Here is a 24,130-nt window from a genome sequence, read left to right as displayed (position 1 = left end):
GACAGCTATGGCTGGCGCCGCACGCGGAAACAGGCTGTGGCGCGCGGGGGCTGGGGCCGGGACAGAGCCCCCTCAGCTCGGCCGTCGCTGCCGGCGGGGAGACCGGGGCACTGGAGAGGCGCGGCGCGCGGCCGAGGCGGCCGAGGGGGCCGAGCTGGGTGGGAGCGCAGGGCCCACCGAGGACTGCCGGCACAAGCGGGCCGACCGCGGAGCGCCCCGGGGGCGGGGGGTGGGGGCGTTCGGTGTGGACCGAGTGGGAGTGGCCCTGGGGGACGGGCCTGAAGCTGGTGGGCTCAGCTGAGTCCACGCCGAGGCCACTGCATCTTCGACCCTTGTTCTACACCGAGCGGAGACCTAACGGGATAATGAGGGCGCTGACGGGCGTTTAGGGCCCCCGGCTCCGTCTCCAGGTAGGAGCCGGCCGCCCGGCCCTTCGTCGGGCGCAGGCTCGGGGCATGGGGCGGCTGGCGCCGAGGCCGCTGGCCCTTTCCCGCCTCGTGCGCGCTGCCCAGTAGTGAGCGCGCTTGCCGCCCCGCGGGAGGAGAGCAGTGTGGAGGCGGGCGGCCGAGTCCGGGGGAGGGGGAGGCGCGGTTCCCCGCGCCCTCCACACCCGCCGCGAGCCGAGCTCCTCAGGCCCGGCAGGAGGCGCTGTGCGGACGAATTAAAGCAGAGTACCAAGGTTTTAGGGGTGGCGGTTTCGCAGCCCAGGATAGCACCCCTTTAGTTGAGTGACCCTATTCAGACCTCCTCCCTCTCTTTAATATGGGCGTGTGTGTGTGTGTGTGTGTGTGTGTGTGCGCGCGTGTTGGATTAGTCACAAGGATGAAACGTCAGCGAAAGAGATTGAAAAGGAGAAAGTCTTAAATTTTTCAGGTTCGCCGACCGCTTTAAGAGGAAGATGTCGGGCAGACGTTCTAATTCTTGCTTATAAAGGGCTCGCCTATCACTGCCGTTTGTTAAAGAGGCAACTCGACTCAAAGGGTTTGGTTCAAATTCTTTTACTGAAATAAAGGTTTATACAAGACTATTTCTGTTTATTGCTCTCTGAAAGATCACATCAGGAACAGAAGGTAATTCCAGTATATATTTGAAATTACAATATATTATAACAATATTATTTTTGTGATGCCTTTATCAAACTATGAAAAATCCTGTTATTTGTGAATATTTAGAGGTTTGTGAATCATTCGTGAATCCACTGGAACTGGAGCAGTTATGCAGAAATGAAATGTATTATTTAATTTATCGTCCTACTTAAGTGTAGTGCCAAATGATACTAGTGAGTAATTTTATGAAAACTCCGTGATCAGAAATAAAGGGGAAGGAAAGCAAATCCCTGAACCCGTTGTATATATCGTCAATGTGGACTCTTGCGTTCTGTATGAATGGTGGAGTTATGAAGGGATTAAATGTTGCTGCCTCCATTTTGTATGTGTTCTCAGTCTCAAAGAGATGTGCCTTAGACTGGCCTCCCAGTAGAAGTTGGCATTCCTGGAATTTGGTTTTGCAAATTGATTTCTGTCGTTTTGGAAATTATTAACTGTTTATAAATGCAAGTTACTAAAATGCATGGACTATAAAGAGACATGTTATTCTCTTAATAGTCTAATATGTGGAAAAATTAATTTCCAAACTAATGCTCCATTAAAAAAAAAATCTATTCCTTTATGCTAGTGAGATTTGGAAGTGATGCTGTTCTATCTAAAAAGTGCCTGTTTCAGGACCTCAGGATATCAAACTTAAAATCGGCATGAATCTTCGGTAAAAGGAGAGGTTTATATGGTGTAAGCAGGTGCTAACTGTACCTGGCTAGACAGTCCTTCACAGCGTTGCTCAAACACAGTGCTTCGGTCTGATGTGCAAGTTTCTGATAGTGTGATTCTACCTCTTCTTTGAACACGTTAATCTCAAAATAGGTACAAAGTAAACCCTTGTTAAGTAAAATAGTGGGGTTTTTTGTTTTGTTTTAGTAAAGATTAGGCTAGGTAGTAAAATTAGATAGGAAGTTAAATATGTAATAATCATATTACCTTTATGTGACATTTTGTAATTTATGAAGTACTTTAAGATACATTTATCTCATTTAATTCTCACAATAAACCTTTTGACGTAGATACTGTTTGATTTTATAATTGGGGGAACAGGCTCACAGTGGTGGCCTCAAGTCATGTAGATAGTTTGTAGCACAGCTAGGACTCAAACCCCAGATATTGGCAGACATTTTTTGTATATTTACCTTTTAAATGGTACATTAAAAAAATTTTTGTTTTACATTTATTTATTTTTGAGAGACAGAGCACAAAGGGGGAGGGGCAGAGAGAGAAGGAGACAGAATCTGAAGCAGGCTCCAGGCTCTGAGCTGTCAGCACAGAGCCCGAAGCCAGGCTCGAACTCACAAACCATGAGATCATGACCTGAGCTGAAGTTGGACGCTCAACCAACTGAGCCACCCAGGCGCCCCATTAAATGGTATATTTTAAATATGTGCTTTTAAATTTCCTAATCAAAGTTTCTTTCAAATTACTCAATCTAGATTACTGGATGATCTGTTTTACTTCAGTAAAGACAACATAGATGTGTGAGTGATTGAAATGTAGCAATATTTCAGATTCAAACAGTTGGGTTAACCAAGACTTAAATACCCTATACATTCAATAGGCATAATTCTCCAATTATGCTACTTTTTATGTTTTGTTACTCTGCTCCTGCTACTTTTATGTTTTGTTGGTTTTATATGTTAGAATATTATTTTTGTTTGTTATTTGAGATACATATCCCTCTGGACTATAGATTCCATGAGGGCAGAGAATATGTTAATCCATCTTGTTGATAGATGTATCCTCAATACCATGTGCTTGGAATTTAGTGGGTATAATAAATACATGGTAAATAAATGATGCTCATACACTCCTCCACCTCATCTTTTTGGAAATTCTACCCATCCTTCAAACCCTGACTCAAATGCTACATCCTCTGTGAAGTTCTCTGCTCTCTCCTATCTGTAAATTCTTGTGGTGCTTCTGTGTGTTTCTCATTTTCGGCATTCATCTATACCAATTGCTTCTTATTTGTGCACATGTTTTTATCTTACCTCCTAGACTGTAAGCTTCTTGTGGGTGGGATACCTTACCAAGTATAATGCCTTGTATCATAAATTCCATTAATGTTAACTAAGTGAATAAAGCAAAACTGTCTAGGTGTACCATCCAGTGTGAATCTATATAACTTGATTATAAGTTATAAATAAAATATAAATTTGCCCTAGCAAAATAAGTTACATGCTCAATATTGGTCAGAATTATTTTTAGGGTAATCTACAATTATTATTAGGGGTAATCTACAATTTTTTATTTCATGATATAAAACAAGCATTTAGCATATTTACAGCAACTTTTTTATTTTTTAATTTTATTTATTTATTTATTTATTTATTTATTTATTTATTTATTTATTTATTTTTGGAGAGGGAGAGGGAGCCTGAGCTGGGGAGAGGAACAGAGGGAGAGAGAGAGAATCCCAAACAGGCTCCACACACAATGCAGAGCCTTCAGTGGGGCCTGATCCCACAACCCTGGGATCACGATGCAAGCTGAAATCACGAGTGGGCGCTCAAACAACTGAGGCACCCAGGCACCCCTCCTGCAACTTTTAATGTTAGCATTATACCTAGAGCAAAAGTTGTAGGGATTTCTAGTATAAATTTTTTTTAAGTTTATTGATTTTGAGAGAGAGACAGAGAGACCAGGAGAGGGGCAGAGAGAGAGAATCCCAAGCACGCTCTGTGCTGTCAGCACACAGCCCAACACGAGGCTCAAACTCATGAAGTGTGAGATCATAACCTGAGAAACCAAGAGCCAGTTGCTTAACCAACTGAGCCACCTAGGTGCCCCTAGTATAACTTTTTAGGACTAATAGAATTCATTTACCAAAATACATATCTCTTCTTCTCCAGACTAGAAATAAAAAGAGTTGTATGCTATACAATACCTTTGCATGTATTTTCAGAGGTAGAGGACTGGTTAACATTTGCTATTATTACACTTGTTTTTTTTTTTTTTCTTCTAAAAAAAATTAAGCAGTTTAATGGCAATTTTTGTTAAAAAAAAAAAAGCCTGAGTCATAAACAACTATTTTTTTTACCATCAGAATGAAATTTGAGGTAAAAGAAGATTCTTAGCTTCGTTTATTCTTCCAAAATTCAGAATAGTGTATATTACTATTAGAACTGCACCAGGGATAGATAGATATAGATATATAGATATAGATATAGATATAGATATAGATATAGATATAGATATAGATATAATTTATCATATATTGGGACATTTGCTTTTTAAATTTAATTCAATTAACTCTGCTGTGCAACTGGAGTAACCAGCAACTGCTAATATCTTGATTTTCAAATTGCATGGAAAATTTGGTGTTCCTAAGCCAAATGGATGGATTTTGAGCTAGAGAATGCAGAACCGAAGTTGTGATATAGCTTTGAAATGAGTGTGTGTGGCGGTGGGGAAGATGGTGTTTTAGTCTAAAATCTCATATATAAAAGTACAAATTGTGAGTCCTTAAAAAGTAGTGGTGTGATAGGTTTACAACTAAAACAATACTTCTTTCTTAAAGAGAGAAAAAAAAAAAAAAAACCTGTGCAGCTCAAAACTTAAAGTCACAATCCTAAAATGTCCTTTTTGGTTAATTTAAGTAAAGAAAGCAACTTCTAACAGTTATTTCCTTAAAGTTTGAAATGTAATATATTTTAGCTAGGTGACTTGAAATAGAAAACAGATAAAGATGACTTACTGGTTAGTGAAACACCAGTCTAAAACAGACAGCTTGCTTTTTTTTCCCTCTTCATTTCCCCTGGACCAGCTGTTAATGTTTAACCTTCATTTACTACTTCAAGAGTCATATTTACACTTCTCTAGCAACACTTTATCCATATGTTCTGTGGCCTTATACATTATATAAGGCTCTTTTAGGGCAACTTCCTAATCTTCTCATTAAGAAAATGTCACACTCACCCAAATAACCCTATAGAAGATGTCAGATGATATCACCACTACAATAACCCCATAGGAGATGTCATCTGATATCACTTATAGGCTTCCTTTCATTTTTGCCAGTAATAGTCTTTGCCAGGTTGTTCTTCCCATTTAGACAACTAGGATGTTTCCTTTCCTTTATTCAATTGATAGCGGAAAAAATCTTCCAAAAATACTTCACAATTCACTTCATATCAGATAATGAATTCAGCTTCCTTAGAGGATCATAATGCAAAGATAATTTTTCTTTGTTATAATCAATTGTCTTACCTAAAATAAGTGATCATTATTTAGCTCATAAGTTTCATACTGGAGTGTTACTGCTTTAAGACCATGTAGGGGATATGACAAAAAAGAAAGAATGGACTTTACCTCTTGTCTGATAACTTGCTTATTTCTGGTTCTTTTTTAGGTTCCAGAGGTTGACAAGTAAGCCTTAGGAAGTGTTTTTATGAACAAATCAGTCTCATTATTTTTACTTCCTTGACTACCTATCAGGTAGTTATATATATAGGGGGAAAAGGTCGATGAATTTTCAAATTGCTTTGTTTGGGTTTGGTTATTGTTAGTGGTTAACTCAGAGAAGCTGGAGTTAAGATTCTTGTATTTAAAACTTACTATAATATACTGATTATGTAATTGGCCATTTAATATGAAATTCAAGGTTTTCATCTGTAAAATAGATATATTTTACCACCTTTGAGGAATATTTAACATTTTGGTTTAAGAGAGGCCAGATAAGTTCTATCATAAAAATAAATTTAATATATTACAATCAAGTATTAGATCTCTCATATCTTTAAAATTGCTTAGTGATTTACAAGTGATGTGTGATCTGAGTGAATGCATCTCATTCCTTTCTGATTTGTTCTTGCCTTAAGAAGATACTTTTAGCAGAATCTACCACTCCTTTCAAAGTAGGTTCAATTGACAGAAAGTGGAATTGAAACTTAATTTTGTCAAAAATAATTTCCTTTTTGCACAGAATTTGGTTGTCTCATCTAGGGCACTTCTGTGTAATGCTATGGTGCTGATTCTCCACGGTCTTATACTCCTTCAAGTCTGTAGTGTCACCCCTATGAATATCCATTTCTGGAATCAGTGTGAGTGAAACTCTGCCTGGAAATCCATATGTCTAAAGCAAAAGTTATAGTGATTTTCTGTATAACCTTTTGTGACTAATAGAATTATCTTTCCAAATTACACACTACTTCTCCAGATTATAAATCATTATGCCAACTTTGACAGTTATGAGATATTGAGAGCTCCTGTTAAACTAAGTTACAATTTTCACATGTAACTTGCTACTTCCATTTCTAACATCCTTATTGCCTGAATCAGTAATTTTAGCACTTAATCACATACTTGTATTTTAACATTTCTTTTATGTGTTGTTCCTCTTAAGACTGTAATGCCCCTGAGGGCAGGTTCTATGTGTTGTAAGATTTTTTAATGGCTCATAATTCCTGAATAAAGTTTTGACATGTGGTACATACTCAGTGAAGAATTCTTCAAATAAAAGTGAACTGTTTTTATTGAGTGTTGTGCATGGCACTTTTTTAGAAATATAAAGAATTAAAATACATGATCACTGTCCCTGTGATATATGTAGTCATACTAAAGTCCACATAATTTATTAGATCTATAGTTCTTTTTAAAAATATTTATTTACTGGGGCGCCTGAGTGGCTCAGTCGGTTAAGCGTCCGACTTCAGCTCAGGTCACGATCTCGTGGTCCGTGAGTTCGAGCCCCGCGTCAGGCTCTGGGCTGATGGCTCAGAGCCTGGAGCCTGCTTCCGATTCTGTGTCTCCCTCTCTCTCTGCCCCTCCCCCGTTCATGCTCTGTCTCTCTCTGTCTCAAAAATAAATAAAACGTTAAAAAAATGTTAAAAAAAATAAAAAATAAAAATATTTACTTATTTAGAAAGAGAAAGAGAAGGAGGGGAGAGGGCAGAGAGGGAGAGAATCTGTGCTGACAGTGCAGATTCCTATGGGGAGGAGGGGGCTGGATCTCATGAAGCATGAGACCGTGACCTCAGCAGAAATCAGGAGTCAGACACTTGGGGCACCTGCATGGCTCAATCCATTGGACATCGCACTTCAGCTCAGGTCATGATCTCACGGTTCCTGGGTTTGAACCCCGCACTGGGCTCTGTGCTGACAGCTCAGAGCCTGAAGCCTGCTTCGGATTCTGTGTCTGCCTCTCTCTCTCTCTGCCCCTCCCCTGCTAAAGCTCTGTCTCTCAAAAATGAATAAACATTAAAAAAAAAAATTTTTTTTAAGTCAGACACTTAACCGACTGAGCTACCCAGATGCCCCTGATCCATAATTCTTTATATGGAATTACGAAGTCCAAAAATCTCAAAAATTATTTTGTTATGTTTTTGGTAATATCTGGCAGTAAAATCTAATCCAAGATTAACTCATTTGGCTGAAAAGCCTGACTTGAACTGATGTGAATGAAACTATAGTATTCATTTATTCCATGTAAGAATATTCAAATGTTTTACTTCAGAGATAATTGATCCTTTTAATTATTATGTTTTACACAGTATATGTATTCTGTTATCTTTTGAAATCTGAAAAATTCTGACTTCTGAGATACATCCAATCTCAAGAGTTTTGGGTATTGTAGATCTGTACAAAAAGTTAAATGATAAGATATTCAAATAACAACAAATACAATAATGGTAGAAATATCTCAAACCCATCTTGGAAAGTTGCCTAAAGGGTCATGGTGTCTCTGTTGGGTGTTCCTGCAAATGGGCATGTATTCAGTCTTGGATCCCAGGGACCAGAAGCAGATGATGGGAGTATTTTCCTGACATGTCCAGGCATAAGAAGAGCCAGAGCGTCTGTGCAAATGAAGTCTTTTAGAGAGCACTGAGGATCAAAACCAGGGAAAACCAATTCTGTCCTCCAGGGGTAAGAGATGGCCTGAAAAAGGAGCCAGAGAGACACCAGAATAGAAGGAGGAATTAAGGGTAAGGTGAGAGTCCTGGGCAGTTGCCACAGCCGTGGATGATAGATCTGCAATCCCATGCTGTGTAAGTGGATGGCTTTGATGTAAAGTGTAGCGTTGGAACAGGCTGGTACAGATAATTGTTGCTTGAATGTGAAAGGGACCTTTAATACAATCACACCCATACCCTCTCCCTATTTTAAAATGAGTAATCTGAAGTTTAATAATTATTTTTTAAACATCTAGTTAGTGGCTGAGCCACGATACAAATCCAGGTTTTATGTTGCCTATCCAGCGCTCCTTCTATTGCCATAGGGAAATAGTATTTAGGTCTGGAGTAGTCATGAATCACTTTTCAGAAGTTTGGAATGAATTGTAGTAGCTTGCCAAAACTTGAATTATTTGAACTGAATTACTGTCATAATTTGATGACACTTAAATTTCTGTAAATCTCTGTACTTTTATATATATTTTTGCATTTTTAAGTACCTTGGTGTCAAGGATTGTCGTAACTTTTTAAATCCCTAGAGTACCTAAGAAGTGTGTGGCATATAGTATAGAATGAGAAAAAGAAAGGTTGAAGTGGAAACAGACCAAAAAATAAGTGTGTGTTATAGTAGAAAGAATACCCTGGGGAATTTAAAGACCTGACTTCTATTCTAGCCCTGCACAGATTATCTGGATAACCTTGTACAAATCACTGAACCTCTGTGAGATCCAATTGTCCTCTTTAAAAAGGGTAGCATAAGTGACCTTTAAACTCTTTCATTCTGTAATTTAGTTCTATGTCTATATTTGTCAAGACAACATTATTGCCATTAGTACTTACTGGATTTAATTGGTTAGGTACAAAAATAGAGGTCATATGGGCTTACATTTTCCAGGGACTCTCTGCATAGAGATCCTTGAATATGTTTGGAATATTGATTAAGATACTTTGGTAAAATGAAAATACAAAATAAATTAATATTAACAATACATCTAGCAATAATCATTTAACATTCAAAGCATTGAATAAGATGTGTTCTCTGACTTCAAGTTGTTTAGGATTTAGTTAGAATTTACTTTAAATAGTTAAAAATGCAAGTAAGAAACAAAACAAGCTCTCTGGAGCCTAGCTATGTTTAGCTGGAATGAATCAGCCTCTAAAAGTGTGGTATGACTGGCTATTCAACCTTTCATTGGGACTGTTTAAATTACTTTGCATTTCATAATGTAAATATTTTGATACTGTGCACTCCTTGATTAATATGAAAGTGGCTTATCATCTTTGAAGAAAATTGTAACCCTTACAAATCAACTCAGAGTATAATGTTTCTAATTGAATATCGTCTGCGATAATATAACTATATCCTCAAAGCCCCTTTTCTGAGTCCCAAACATGTTACAGAAGTATCATATTCATTTCACTTTATGTTGTATTAACTAATGGCAAAAATATTTGGTTGGAACTACATAGCATTGTGATTGACTGGTGAACATTTTAATAGAGAAGATCTAAATAAAGATAACATTTTTCAAAGAAGGACATTGCTGGTGCTTGACTACCTGTTCTGTAAGACATGTATTCAGTCTTGGCAGTTAATTTAGACTAGAACATTTAAAGTTACCAGCCTGTGGCCATCTTTATAAACCATTTTGTGAAAATTTCTCATCGGTGTTTTCCTAAACAAGGTTTTTTCAAACGTTTGGCTGTTATTCATAGTGTAAAATAAATGTTACATTGTGACCTGGTACCCACATACATATATAAGTAACTGAAACAAACCTTTCATGAAATAATACTTACCTTACTCATTGTGATGCACAATGAGTTTTTTTAATGTGTTCTATTTTATTTTATTCTTTTGAAATAGTTGGTCAGAAAGTCACTAAATTGATTCCTAACTCTTTAAAAGGTTGTGACCTATAGTTTGAAAACATTCAGCTAAACTCTTTTATGAGGGCAGTTACTATTTCCTATTTAATTTTTATTCCACAGTGCCTAGATCTGTGCTCGGCACTTAGATGGTACTCAATGTTTCTTGAATGCTCTGTTCTTAATCTGACTTCAAAAATATTATAGTATCAATGACACTTATCTATAGCAGCTGCATGAAGCTGTTGAAAGAGATTAGGAGAAAATTATTAATAAGAAGAAGATGAAGGCAAAACACATATGAGAAGAGGCAAAAGTCAGCATACAGTTAAAAATAATAAACACAAAAATAATAAACACAATAACAATGTGTTGGTTCTCTAAGATGTTGTAGAATCAAGTACTGACTTGTATTTTTTTTTTTTCAGATTTTAAACTTCAGGTTGAATTTTCTAATAATTTTATCTTAAAACTATACTTTCTCCTAACTTCTATTGTGTTTGTGTGTATGTGTGAAGCTTAATTTTGATTAGGTGTTATTTTTCTAAAAAAGTGAGATCAACATCCTGTAAACTTTATTACCATTCTTTAAACAATATTCTGAGCCAAAAACACTTGTGGATAAATCACATATTTTTTCTTTTTCATCTTCTAATCATACAAAGTTCTTTTTCCCCATAGTAATGTCTACTTAATTTTAAGTATGGTCCTTAATAACTTAAACTTGTCCACTTATACTCATTAACAACTTTTGGGGGGAGATTTTGTCAAATATTTTGGTTCCCTATAAGTTCAACTCAAATAAAATTCTATTATAACAAATATATTAGTAATTTCTAAAAGATTGCCTGGTATTATCTAGCCATAGCAATAATTTATATACTAGAGTTTCTGTTTAGCAAATAATTAGGTTAGTTCAAAGAAATTTTCTGGGATATGATTCATTCAAATAAATAGAAAATACATAATTTATTACCATCAGATTTTAGCAGTGTTAAATTACATCAGTAGATCAGGGAGTTTTCACAATGGCTATTTTACACTCAGTGGTATTTTGTAATTATTCTAAAAATTAATGTTTTCTTCTCAAACAGATACTAAGTTCATCAATGGAATTTTATCCTCTTTCTTCCTTTTCCAATTTTTCTACTTCTTTTTGTATCACACAAATACTTCTGTGCTTTATACAATATAGAAACTCATTGAATACTTGTTGATTAACTTTAAGCTAATTTATTCCCTAAAACATTTAGGATCACTAGGGCTCTCTGATACCAATGTTATCTAGTGGGTAGTGAATTGGGGTTGGAAGTTAGGGAACTAAGACTGTAATTGTGTTTTTTTTATTAGCTTAATGATTTATTCTGTGTGTCCTTTTATGTTTTTAATCTATAATTTACATAGGGCTAATAATTGCTTTTACCTTTTGTCTATTTCACAGCATAATGTGAATATCATATGAGATAGTTATAAGAATGTTTTTTTGAAAATTTAAAAGCATTCTACATATATAAATGTTTAGTGAGGCTCCTGATGAATGGTTGTGATTAAATGAGAGGTTGTAGGTAAAATGACCAGCACAGTGCTTAACATAGAATAAGCACTTAGTAATAGTGGTTGCTATTAATATTTAACTTGCATATTATATAGTTGCATACTTATAAGTTTCAATTATTTTATATTTCACATTTTGAAATTTAATAATGTCTAATAGTAATTTTTTTGTAAATTTGTTTTTCAAGCTTTTAATTTTGTGTGGTTTTCTTAATTGGAATCCTCCTCCCTCCCCCAAATCTGGTCTTTTTAAAAAATATATATTTGCCCTTTTATAAGTTTTTACATATAAAATAGTTAAAATTTATAATTGAATAGTTGAAAATAAAAATTATAATTTGTTAGACAAGTATATGTGTCTGAGTATTTGGATTTCCATATTTTGAATTGTGACCATTTGAATTATTCAATATATAATCATGTAATAAGGCAGTTGATTATTTGAGTAATAGCAGTTGCTTTGAATTATTAATTATATTTCATCCTATATCAGATAAGTAAAGTTTGTATTGCATTATTTTTTACAAACAGCAGATATTTTATCTACAAGGAGCAATGTTAGCCAGTTGAAGACAAAAAAGTTCAAAAGCAATGTAAACAATTTAGATCTCATACAGGTAGTCATTTTTTACGTACTTATAATTTGCAATATTTCCCTTCATATTTTTTTCAAATTATGTTTTATTGTTTTCCCTGTCAAAAAAAAGTAATCCCATTATAGAGACTGGATGGAGCCTTCTTTCCGTAAACATTAAAGATACTTCATTTCTTTTACAATTCAAAATTATTTAAATTGAAGGTATTCAAGTAGTTTATCACCTCTTCCGAAAGAGGAAAAAAGTGTGTTCCTCTGTTCCTCTGTGTGTGTGTGTGTGTGTGTGTGTGTGTGTGTGTGTGTGTGATTTAATCAAGTTTTTTTTTTTTTCCAGAACCTTTCCCAAAATGTTAGAAAAAGGATAGAAAAACATTTGCAACTTTTGTTTCACTTGGTGAAGGAGTCAGGAACTGTTTGTACATAATAATCCAACATCAGTTTAAGATTTTTGCCTGTCATTTTCTCAAGAGCAAGAAAAGATTTTGTTTCCAATTCCTGCATGTTATTTTTTTTATTGGTTGGATTTCCGATTCAGCACCACTTTACTTTCATCCTTTTTGTTACTAATCTGTTAATTTTGAAAGAATAAGTAATTAAAACAGGTTTGAAAAGTTTTGTGTGTGTTTATGTGATATTTTGTTGGAGCATTTACGAAAGCAATAAAAATACTTGTCCAAATCCTCAAGATGCATATGGTGTCATGAATGTTTTAAAGACAGGAAACCATACAGTCCTATTTTAAGAAATTCTATTTATTTTTAAGTCAAATAAAAATTTTCCCTGCTCTTTAAAGTACCTGACTGGCAAGAGAATTTTTATGGCATCCATTTGCAGGAAAAACAAAAACAAAAACACAATTCTTTTAGTAGATTGAGGTTTGAATATCACAGCTCTTGGAGACTCTAGAGCTTAATTTGGAATTAGTCTATGTTTTCACCCACTTAGTTGCTGTCTTCTTAAACATGCTAATTTTTCATCTGTTTTTCTTTTTCTTTTTTTTTTTCAGTATAATTACATCATCTCCTTAACCAGGAGAATTGCTGTCTGCTCCTCAGCTCTGTATCATTAATGAAGATCTTTGTTGGGTTTCCTTAACACAGGTTAGTACTTGACTTTTGGTTTGCTCAGACTCACAATCAGGATTTTTCTGACTGTACTATCAGTGCTTTATTTCTTTATTTTTCATGTGATAATTCATTTTCTAAAATTTTTGTATTGTGTTTTCCCATTTTTGTTCTCTATCTTTCATAGAGGTTGTGATAAAAACCAAGCAACCAACCAATTAAATAAACAAAACAAAAACCCCTTCCTGCTTCCTGAAAATCTTGATTCTCTCTATATTTGGTTTCCCTTTCATTTCATTTCTTAATTATTACTACTTTTGAAAACTATTTGTTATCTCTTTTAATCCCACTAGGTCATGCTCTAACACTTCTCAAATCTCCCCCTTCCTTATCAGTGTTCTTATGGTTTCCAGAATCTAATGAAGTGATCCGTCTAAAACACAGATACAAACAGATCACTCCTCCTAAGAGACCATTTAATAATTCTCCATCACTTACACAGGAAAATTAATCTTAATATTGCATACAATGATCTAGCCCCTGCCTACCTTCCCCATACTTATTTTGAGAATATGAGAGACTTCATGTAATCCCCAGAATTTACTATGCTGTTTTCTCACCTCTGTGCCTTGACTCAGGTTTTTCCTTGCCTGAAACTTTTTCTTACCCTTTCTTTGCCTAGCTAGGAAGGAAGGCTTTTATCTTTCAAGACTCTGCTTGTATAGCATTACTTCTGGGAAATCTTACTGGCTGGTGGTCATGTGATCCTGTCTCCTTGCAGTCTTTGTTTAACTCTGTCCTAGCTCTTATTTATTTATCTATTGCTATCATTCCCTAGAGAATGAGCTCCTTGAGGGCTCCTTGTAGTTGGTTTTTTGACCAAAGTATTATAAAAAGTATCTCTTGAACTGAACTTTTGTCAGTCCTGTGTAAAAAAAGTTGAAAGTGCTGTGAGAAGTGCTGATAAAAACCATGCCAAACAAAAGCACATTACAGGTTACTGATAGCTTTATTGACAGAAAGCAACTGATCCAATAGCCTAAACTTCTTTTTCCTATTCTGAATCCATTCATAATGAGGGAGTGAGCCATAGTATTACACTCTGAAAATCCTGGATCAAGGCAGTTTTCTCTGCTTTGTGGAACTGTCTGACTTGGACAGTTTTTGGCATGAGTAATAAACTCTCAGATTATTTTAGAAATGGTGAGCTCTGTGTAGCAGGTGTATTTCCCAGTGTCTGCTGACAGCAGAAAGAAAAATATAGCTAACTGGTTCCAGCTCCAGAACAACCTCAGTCTGTAGTCATTCTCCAAAAGCCTTTGGCAGGAGATATATTGGAATGCTGACTGTCCATGTTCTTGGAAAGATGGCAATAGGAAAAAAGTTGCTTTCATCAGGCCAATTTTCTTCATTTCTACAGTTCAAGAAGTTTAACCTCCCAAAGAATTTTTAAAAGACAACAGAATTTTAAACATTTCCAAGAAAGCACATTAATGTTAATCTCTGTTTCTACCCATTCTCATAGAACTTGACTTATTCCCCAAATGTTTTGGGGAGAAGAATTTCCCTAGAATTCATGGGAAGTAAGCATCAAACTAACAAGTCTTGTATACATTTTGAAGGATACACATACACTTGTTATTTATTTATAACAGAAAGGATGAAAGTAAAAAATGTTCTACAGTTCATGTGAGTTAATTGAAACAGTTCTCCATTGCATTTTTGCTAAATCAGTCAATTAATACTATCTTCTAGCCAATTAATTAGGAGCATATGAAATCATCTTATCATGTTATGAAATATAGAGAAATAACCACCTTTTTAGATATAATTAAAATTTATTTATGGTTGGCTAATAATTATACTGATTACTATTTGATGCTATATGTAATTTTTCTATACCAGTGTTGTCTCTTAAAACTTTTTGTGGTGATGTAAATGTTCTGTCAGTGCTGTCCAGTAGGGTAGCTAATAGCTACATGTAGCTATTAAGCATTTGAAATGGGGCTAGTGTGACTGAGGAACTGAATTTATAATTTTATTTCATTTTAATTCTAATTTAAATTTAAGGGACACCTGGGTGGCTCAGTCAGTTAAGTCTCTGACTCTTGATTTCAGCTCAGGTCCTCATAGTTCCTGGGATCGGGCCCCACATCGGGCCCTGTGTGGACATCACAGAACCTGCTTGGGATTCTCTCTCTCCCTCTCCCTCTGCCCCTCCTCAACTCATGCATGTGTACATGCACACACACTCCCTCTCTCTCAGAATAATAAGTAAATGATAAACTTAAAAACATTTATATTTAAGCAGCCACATGTGGCTAGTCGCTACCATGTTGGACAGTGCAGATCTAGGCTATAAAATGCCAGCAGTAAAGTTTTTTTGTTTTTTTTTTTAAAGCTTATGTGTAAGGAAAGTATCCATTCTCTCCAATGCTGATTATATATCTTTGTCTTAGTTCCCTAATGCAAATTATTGTATCAAAAATATCTTCATGGCCTGAAAAACTCTTTTTTTTTTTTATTTAAATTCCAGTTAGTTAACATATGGTGTTTCAGGTGAACAATATAGTGATTCAACACTTCCATACATCACCTAGTACTCATCACCAATGCACTCCTTAATCCCTATCACCTATTTAACCTATCTTTCTCCACACCTCCCCTCTGGTAACCATTAGTTTGTTCTCTATAATTAAGAGTCTGTTTCTTGGTTTGCCTCTCTCTCTCTTTTTTTCCCTTTGCTCATTTGTTTTATTTCTTAAATTCCACATATGAGTGAAATCATATGATATTTGTCTTTCTCTGACTGACTTATTTCACTTTAGCATTATACTCCTTAGCTCCATCCACACTGTTGCAAATGGCAAGATTTCATTCTTTTTGATGGCCAAGTAATATTCATCTATTCATTCATCTATTATCTATCCATCAGTCAATGGCCACTTGGGCTCTTTCCATAATTTGACTATTATAGATAATGCTGCTATAAACATCAGGGTAGATGTGTCCCTTTGAATTAGTATTTTTGTATTCTTTGGGAAATACTTGATAGTGTGATTGCTGGATGTATTTGATATTTTTAAGAGAACTGGATATTTTAAAAGGATACTGGAATTGTTCTCAAGGGATCTATAACTTAGGTAGAGAAAAGTCAATGAATGGTACTAACTCTGAATTATAATTTTAGTTTAGATTAACTGGCACCTTTTGTAAAATTCTTTCATTATATTTGCTGAGAATCTCTAAGACCTGGTTAATTGTTTTGGAAAACTGAGACCAGAAATTTTATACACTAATCACCATCTAAGAATTTCACCCTTATGATGATGTAATCAAATGATTTTATCAAATTAAAGTCTGCACATTGGTGTTTAAAGGTAGAGGGAATTCCTAAAGGGAGAAAGTTAAAGGACAAGGGCAAAGGAAGGAATGAGGTAAATAAACTGATTTGACTTAGGAACTCTGAAGTGGTCTAGAATATGTTCACAGATTTTTAATTAGTCTTTATTGTGATTCCCAGTTGCTTCAGAGTTCTGAAAAGATGTATATTAGGAAAGTGAGAAGATAAGGAAAATTTTCCTGGAAGATATTGTTGCTGAGTGGGAGGAAATGAAATTGATGGATAGCTTGAGTAGTCCATCATCACCATAATCATCATCATCATCATCATCATGATCATCAGAAGTGTGGTCTAACCCCACTTAGTGCTTCTGTTGGATCAGAATTAAAATCTCTTTTAATTGCTACCCATTCTTTATCTCAACTGGTTTTTTATTATCCCATTTTGTAGAAGATTACTGTCTTCAATGAAAGTATGAAATGTTTGCTATACAACACTTTATTTTTTAAAAAAGTTTATTTGCTTATTTTGAGGGAGAGAGAGAGAGAGACAGCAAGAGAGGGAGCCGGGGAAGGGAGGGGGGGGGGGGGCGGAGAATCCCAAGCACAGAGCCTGACGGGAGGGCTCAAACTCACAAACCATGAGCTGATGACCCGAGCCTAAACCAAGAGTCTGACGCTAACTAACTGACTGAGCTACCCAGGCACCCCTGCTGTATGACATTTTAATGTTGCTTGGTTTGTGCCTAAGCAATTTTGCTGTGTGAAAAGTCACTGTCACCCTTATCTGTAGCAGTCTTCTCCAAAGCAGTCAAATAAGGAAACTGCAGTGAATATTCTACCACACATAGAGGTGAGAGTTCCACCAATCTGAAACTAAGTTAGCAATTCTAAACAATAGAAATGCATTATTTCAGAGTAGATAAAAACGGATTCAAGTCTTTCCCCTTAATTAAAATAAAACTCATTGAAATGACATAAAGCATAGGGAATATAGTCAATAATATTGTAGTAACTTTTATATGATAACAGATGGTAACTAGACTCACTGTGGGGATCATTCTGTAATGTGTAGAAATATCGAATCACTATGATGTACACCTGACACTAATAGGATATTGCGTGTCAATTATACTTCAATTGAAAAAAAGGATTTGATTCACTTTCTCTTTTAGTCATATTAAATTTTTAGTGATGTGCATGTACCTCTGGGCAGGCAGGTTCTACTTAGATTCTCAAGTAAAAAAGCCAAATAAAATGTCTTAAGATGTTCTTGGAACAGTTAGAAGCATGAAGTGCCAAAAAATTTCATGAGAAAAAGACAACCTGTTTTCTCAAGATTTCTAGTCCAGCTAGAGAAATTCAAGAAAGAGGAGATTCTTAACTCCTAACATTATCTTTAGTTTGTGGAAAAGAAAACAAAGACCAGAAGTTAAGTAACAGAAAGCAGAGTGGTCAAATCTGCTTCTTTGCTTGATAGAAAAGATAAAGTTTGTGCATGTGTGCATGCATGGTGGGGCACAGATGTAAAGTGCGGGCCTTTAAGGGCTCAAGGTCAGACAAAACAATGAGTATGGAAACTGGTTTGCTTCCAATTTCCAATTTGTTTCCAATTTTTAAAATGGTTTAATGAATATATTCAAAATCATCGTCTTCTTTTTATTCATCAGCATCTTTCCTATATGTCTTTTCTTCAAACCATAGCAAGGATTTTATTAAGCAGCAATACATAGACAAAAGAAACTGGCAAATATTTTGAGTCAATATTCGATTTTTTAAGATCTGGCATTTTTTTAAATCACATATTAATTCACTTTTCTCCTCTTGTAAGCAAACTGTCATTCCTCTCAAGTCACACACTTATCTGTGGCTTTGGTTGCTTTCATTTCTCTATTTCATCATTAATGTTACATCAGAACTTTATACAAAAGTAGTTTTTCATTTCCCTTTTATCAACTCCTCTGCCTCTTCCCACTTTTTATTCCATTTCCTTAAAAGGAAACAGACATTTATTATGTGCCTACTATTTGCCAAGGTCTTTGCTTTTCCCATTTGCAGATAAGAAAATGGGAGCTTCAAGAAGTTATGTAACTTGCCTAAGGTCACATAGATAATTAATGGATGACTTTGAAATCTTCATCTGCCTGACTCTAAGACCCTTTCTCTCCAGTATGGCTTGTTTAGTCCACTTGCAGGCACTCCACGGCTCTATTCATGCTTCCACTTTTATTCCCTTCTCTTCTCTCTTCTTTGGCAACAATTTTTTTCTATACATTTTACTTCTTCTTTGTGCCTTTCCAGCTTTCTGTTACCACTCAAACTCTTTTCCTTTTCTCCTAAATCATAGTTTTGTTATTCTTCTAGTGAGAAAGCAGACAATCACATTTTTGGATTCAGTGTCTTAAAATTGTTTATATCTCCTGGCCTTGTAATTCTAAATTATTCTGGAGAAATCACCAGAGATGTCTGCAAAATGTATATACAAGAAGGAAATCCAAGCATTATTTGTAGTTTTGAAAATTAGAATAACTTAAATACTTAACAGTAGGGTTAAACATGGGTTAAATAAATCCTAGAAGATATATTAGATAATTGACTATTACAGAGTTAAGTAAGGTAACAAATACTTAATGACATAGAAAAATGTTCATCAGCTATTATTTAAAAATTCATTTCTTATGAAAACTCATTTATGATAAAGCTATTCTGCATATAAAAGAGATTTAAACTATTTAAAGAAAAATGAATACCTATGTCTACCACCCAATTACTAAAATGAACATTACCAACTTCTATAAATCTCCCTGTATGATACCATATGATGGTAAATGCAAGAAACAAAAAAAATCTTAGAAGATAGAAAAATGGTAGTAGTATTTTTAGTATAACTTAATTTAGTGAAAAAACATGTAGAGTAGAATATTAACAGTTGTTACCTCAGTTGATGACATTGAAGATAAATTTAATTTCTAACTTATGTTTCATCCTTTTTCAATGAATATTGATTAGGTTGTAATAAAAATACATAACCGATGTTTATATATATGTAACTTTATTATTATCTTCAGTGAAAAGGGTAGATTGAAAATTCAAGAAAATCCTTTTTTCCTTGGAGGCTGGAGAGACAAACATCAGAGACTGGAAAAGGGTTGTTTATGATTCACCATCAAACACAAAAGTCTTTAATTATCATTCTTAATCAGTATAGCAATATTAATTCCTTTTGGGCACAAGCTCTGTGCTAGGTGAATTGTGCAAAAGAACCCTAAGTGTGTACGTGTCCTAGGTGTTCAGACTAGGCAGAGGAGATTCTCTCTAGTTGCAATGGTCAAATAGCTTATCAAGGAGGAAGGCTTTGATTTGGATTTTATAGGATATGGAAGATTTAGATCAGCATTGTCAAATTCTTTGGACTTAGGCCTCTTTTAAAATACTCTCCAAAAGCATTTAGGACCGCAAAGAGTTTTTGCTTATATGGGTTATATCTCTTTGTACTTATCATATTAAATTCAAATCAAGAAAATCAAGGGGCGCCTGGGTGGCGCAGTCGGTTAAGCGTCCGACTTCAGCCAGGTCACGATCTCGCGGTCCGTGAGTTCGAGCCCCGCGTCGGGCTCTGGGCTGATGGCTCAGAACCTGGAGCCTGTTTCCGATTCTGTGTCTCCCTCTCTCTCTGCCCCTCCCCCGTTCATGCTCTGTCTCTCTCTGTCCCAAAAATAAATAAACGTTGAAAAAAAAAATTAAAAAAAAAAAAAAGAAAATCAATAAGTATCTATTAATTTATTTTAAAATAAATTACATGTTAACAAAAATAATATATTCTTATGAAAAATCATTATATTTTCCCAAAATGAAACCAGTTAGTGAGGAAACTGTTTATTGTTTTACATTTAACATTTTAGTATATGACTTAATAGAAGACAGTTGGATTCTCATATCTGCTTCTTTGTGATATTACACATCATATAGCCTCTGGAAAATTCCACTGTACGCTTGCAAGAGAATGAGAGTGAAAGGCAAATAACATATCAGTGTTATTATGAACATAGTGTTGATGTCATGAACCCCCTGAGAACCTCTGTGAGAATTACTGATTAAAACAGACTGGGAGGAAAATAGAGGGATGGCATGGGAAAACATAAGGTATATCGGAGAAAGTGAACAGACCAATCTGGTAGTTGTGAAATATTCACATGGGGGAAAGTGGGAGAGATATTGCTAGACATGTGGGTTTTGGAGAATCGTATTATCTCAAAACATACCAGCTTCCTTATTTACGTCTATAGTCACAGATCTCTAATTTTGGCTTCAGAAAGTTCCAGGCAGGAATGATTGAAGAGAAATTTACACTTAGTTCCAGGCAATAGTAAGTTATGTGGCTGGCAGTTATTTATTGATTGATTGCTTTATTCATTCAATTTATTTGGTATCTGCTACCTTCCAAGCATCAAGTAAGAGATAGTGATGCAAAGATGATAATGACATAATCCTACCCTAAAGCAGCTCTCAATTAAGTGGGAGATTCAGATATTAAAAGATAAGTGATACATTCTTTAAACTGGAGGATCACAGAGGGAGAGCAGCTACCTCTGACTGAGAGGCATGGTGGACAGGTTGTGGGGTAGGTAGAAAGTCTTAAAGGTTGAAGTCCTAAATGCCAGCAACCAGTCATATCTAACCATGGTGAGAAATACCAGAAGGACAGGGATGACAATTATAGTACCAGAGTTAATACAGTAGATGTGGGGGAATGCTCAGTACTGCAGAATAATCATTCTGACTATATGTTCTCTTTCAGAAAGTAGAAATGTACAAAGCCTCTTTCTCCTAAAGTCCTACAGAATCTTTCCACTGGCGTGCCTGGGAGACACCGCCAATTACCTTAGTGTCTCTCTTCACTTGCATCATCTTTTTCAGTGTTTTGGCTCTCTTCTGTGACTCGGTAACTGGAGCGAAGGGGAGGAAGAAATGTAATCACAACCGCTTTAAACCAGGTACTGGGAACACCTTTACCAGCCCATATCATTATGAAAAGGTAAATAAACAAAGAACCTGTCTCCCAGCACCACCTGCAGGGAACAAAGAAGTCTGCAGCAAGATTCAATACTTCCTTCTCTGCCAAAGTATCTTTAATTTAACATTCCTTTATTGAGCATCTACTAAGTAAAGAGACTGATTTTAGTTGCTGAGAAGAACACAAAGATCAATAAGAGATCATGCACGCATCCCCTAAGGAACATTATTAGAATTTGGGTATTTTTGTAGTGATGAGAGTAGGTTGGAAGGAACTGATTAAATCTAAGAGAATCAAGTTTCTTTTGAACAGATTGAAAATAAAGCAAATACTGCATTGCTTTTTTAGGTTCTCCATTGATAGAAACTAAGAACAAAGGTGATTTCAGTTTTAAGTAGTGATGTAATGAAGTTTGCTTTTGAGACTTCAAGTCCGTTGAGCTTATAACATGACGAGAAAGGTTTGTGTTGCCTACCAATATATGTGGACCAGTTAAGGTTGCTTTTTTCCTAATTTAAGGCTATCCCCAAACAGATGCCTTATGGGATAGCTGTCTGCTGGCTATCAGAGGGATTGGATGGAAGGAGATACATGACTTAGTATAAATCCATAAGCACCTATTTGAAATAAAATCAAAGTGTATTCTCATAAGAGCGTTTTACTTTCCTTATCAAGTCATGTCCTAGGAGCTAGGGAGAAAGAGATTTCTAGAAGTTCCCAGACTTGTATAGTCTTAACAAACAAGTATGAAATTTTTTTCTGATTTCTAGCATTTAAAATAGGAGAATGCACAAGAAACAAAATAAATTAAGTGAGCATTTATAATACCCTTAGAACACAGAAAGACATCTGCTGGCTGAGTGATAAAGACTAGGAATAAAGCTGATCTGCAGGATGGCTGTTATTGTTTTTCTTTGTCTAGATTTGGAGTCTATATATACAGGCAGGTTTTTAGGGGGAGCACCCAGTCAGCTATTACCCCTATCACCCATCCTAAAAACCCAGACAATGCTTACATGACTTTAAGTAGTCATACTCTTGTCTTTCCAGTCTTTTTAACTAGGCATTCAAACATCCTAATGCAGATTAAGTCTTGAACCAACACTCCCAATTAAACTTCTTCCAAAATCATACCATGAGGTATAGAAGCAATGGACTGGTAAGGTAAGTAAAATAACACACCGTCAGAAGTAAGGGGATCTTAGATATTATGTAGTCTAGTATTTCTCAAAATGTGGGTCATCTATCTGCAGAAGAATTTCTTGCCTCATTACAAATGTAGACTCTTGGGCTACATATCAAAGCTAATCAATTTCTTTTTTTTTTAATGTTTATTTATTTTTGAGAGAGAGAAAGACAGGATGCAAGCTGGGGAGGAGCAGAGAGAAAGGGAGACCCAGGACCCGAAGCAGGCTCCAGGCTCTGAGCTGTCATCACGGAAACTGATGCAGGGCTTGAACTCACACTGAGATCATGACCTGAGCTGAAGTCCGACACTTAACCTACTGAGCCACCCAGGTGCCCCAGAGCTAATCAATTTCAATCCCCTGGGTGGCATCCAAGAATATGCATTGTTAACTAACTCCCTAAATTGATTTGTGCATTAAGGTTTGGGAACCACTAATCTCATCGCATTGCTTCATATTACAGGTGAGGAAATAATATCAGAAAAGTCAAGTGATTTGGCCAAACTGACATAACCAGTCAGAGGCAGGAACTGGACTCAAATCCTTTGACTCCCAGTTTAGAATTTTTTCAACTATAAATAGTTTGTGTCTATTTGTAAATTCTCAATAAGCCTCAATGAAAGAGAGAAATTTGAGTTCTTTGTTCCTTGACATTCCCCCCAAATTTAATACTAATAATTTGCCATTGGTAAGTTCCTAGTACTTGCTAAGTAAGCTGTTGCCTTGGAATTTAGGGAATATCAACTATAGAAGCTTGTGGACAAAAGGATTTTGTTATCTTGTTACTGTCACATTCATATCACAGTAAGACAAGAAAATCATTTATCAACAAGAATGTGTATTCATTTTTCTTAAATCACAAGAGAACAATAAAAGGTAAACAGAAAATCCTGCTACCAGTGTTAAACAAGAATATCCCACCATCTATAACATACCATATGGTATTTCCCTACCTTGTTCAGTATTTCACCTAACAATTTATTGCTAGGCGTCTTGGCAGCAAGCTGTGCAAGTTGAAGTGGAATCTGATTGAGGTGAGTTAATTAATGTGGTGGCAGCTTGGAATGTTGTCCAGCTGCCAGTGAGAATTATGTTTGTTTGCCTTTGGCCCAAGTGTGAAATGGCTGGCTGTTGATTTCAGAAGTGTGAGTGTACATTTTTATATCTCACACGAATGAATACATTTTTTGTATCCTACACATTTGGGGAAATGCTAAAATTTATTGGGTAATGTTATTTACCACTTGTGTGGCAGAAAGAGAAAAGTGGAATTTCGCCCCAGAGGTTGACTCTGCATCTGTAGAAAAAGCAAAAGCAGGTGGCATATAAATCCACGAACAGGTAAATAAGCCATCTGAAATTAGGTCATCTGGGCTAATGTTTTCAGGAATAAGTTTTAAAAGGAGGTAAGCAAAATTTGAACCAGAAAAGAATAACTTTTGTAATGATAAAAGGATTCTGAAAGTAGAAAACATAATTTTAAATTTCCCTTGAAAGGAAGGGCTTTTGAATTTA

At 35.7% G+C, this 24,130-nt stretch overlaps 1 long non-coding RNA gene across 1 annotated transcript; it reads left to right on the top strand.

Annotated features, from left to right (window-relative positions):
* The first annotated feature begins 230 nt into the window (after positions 1-230).
* Positions 231-16,825, top strand: LOC123585687. The gene is made up of 3 exons (XR_006706369.1): positions 231-410; positions 13,015-13,108; positions 16,596-16,825. It is a non-coding gene; the product is annotated as an uncharacterized LOC123585687 (long non-coding RNA).
* The last annotated feature ends 7,305 nt before the right edge of the window (positions 16,826-24,130 follow it).

Source organism: Leopardus geoffroyi, chromosome C3, assembly GCF_018350155.1.
Source record: "Leopardus geoffroyi isolate Oge1 chromosome C3, O.geoffroyi_Oge1_pat1.0, whole genome shotgun sequence".
In the NCBI taxonomy this organism is placed as follows: Eukaryota; Metazoa; Chordata; class Mammalia; order Carnivora; family Felidae; genus Leopardus; species Leopardus geoffroyi.
The sequence above is the reverse complement of the archived record's forward strand: the minus strand, read 5'-3'. Positions and strand labels throughout refer to the sequence as shown.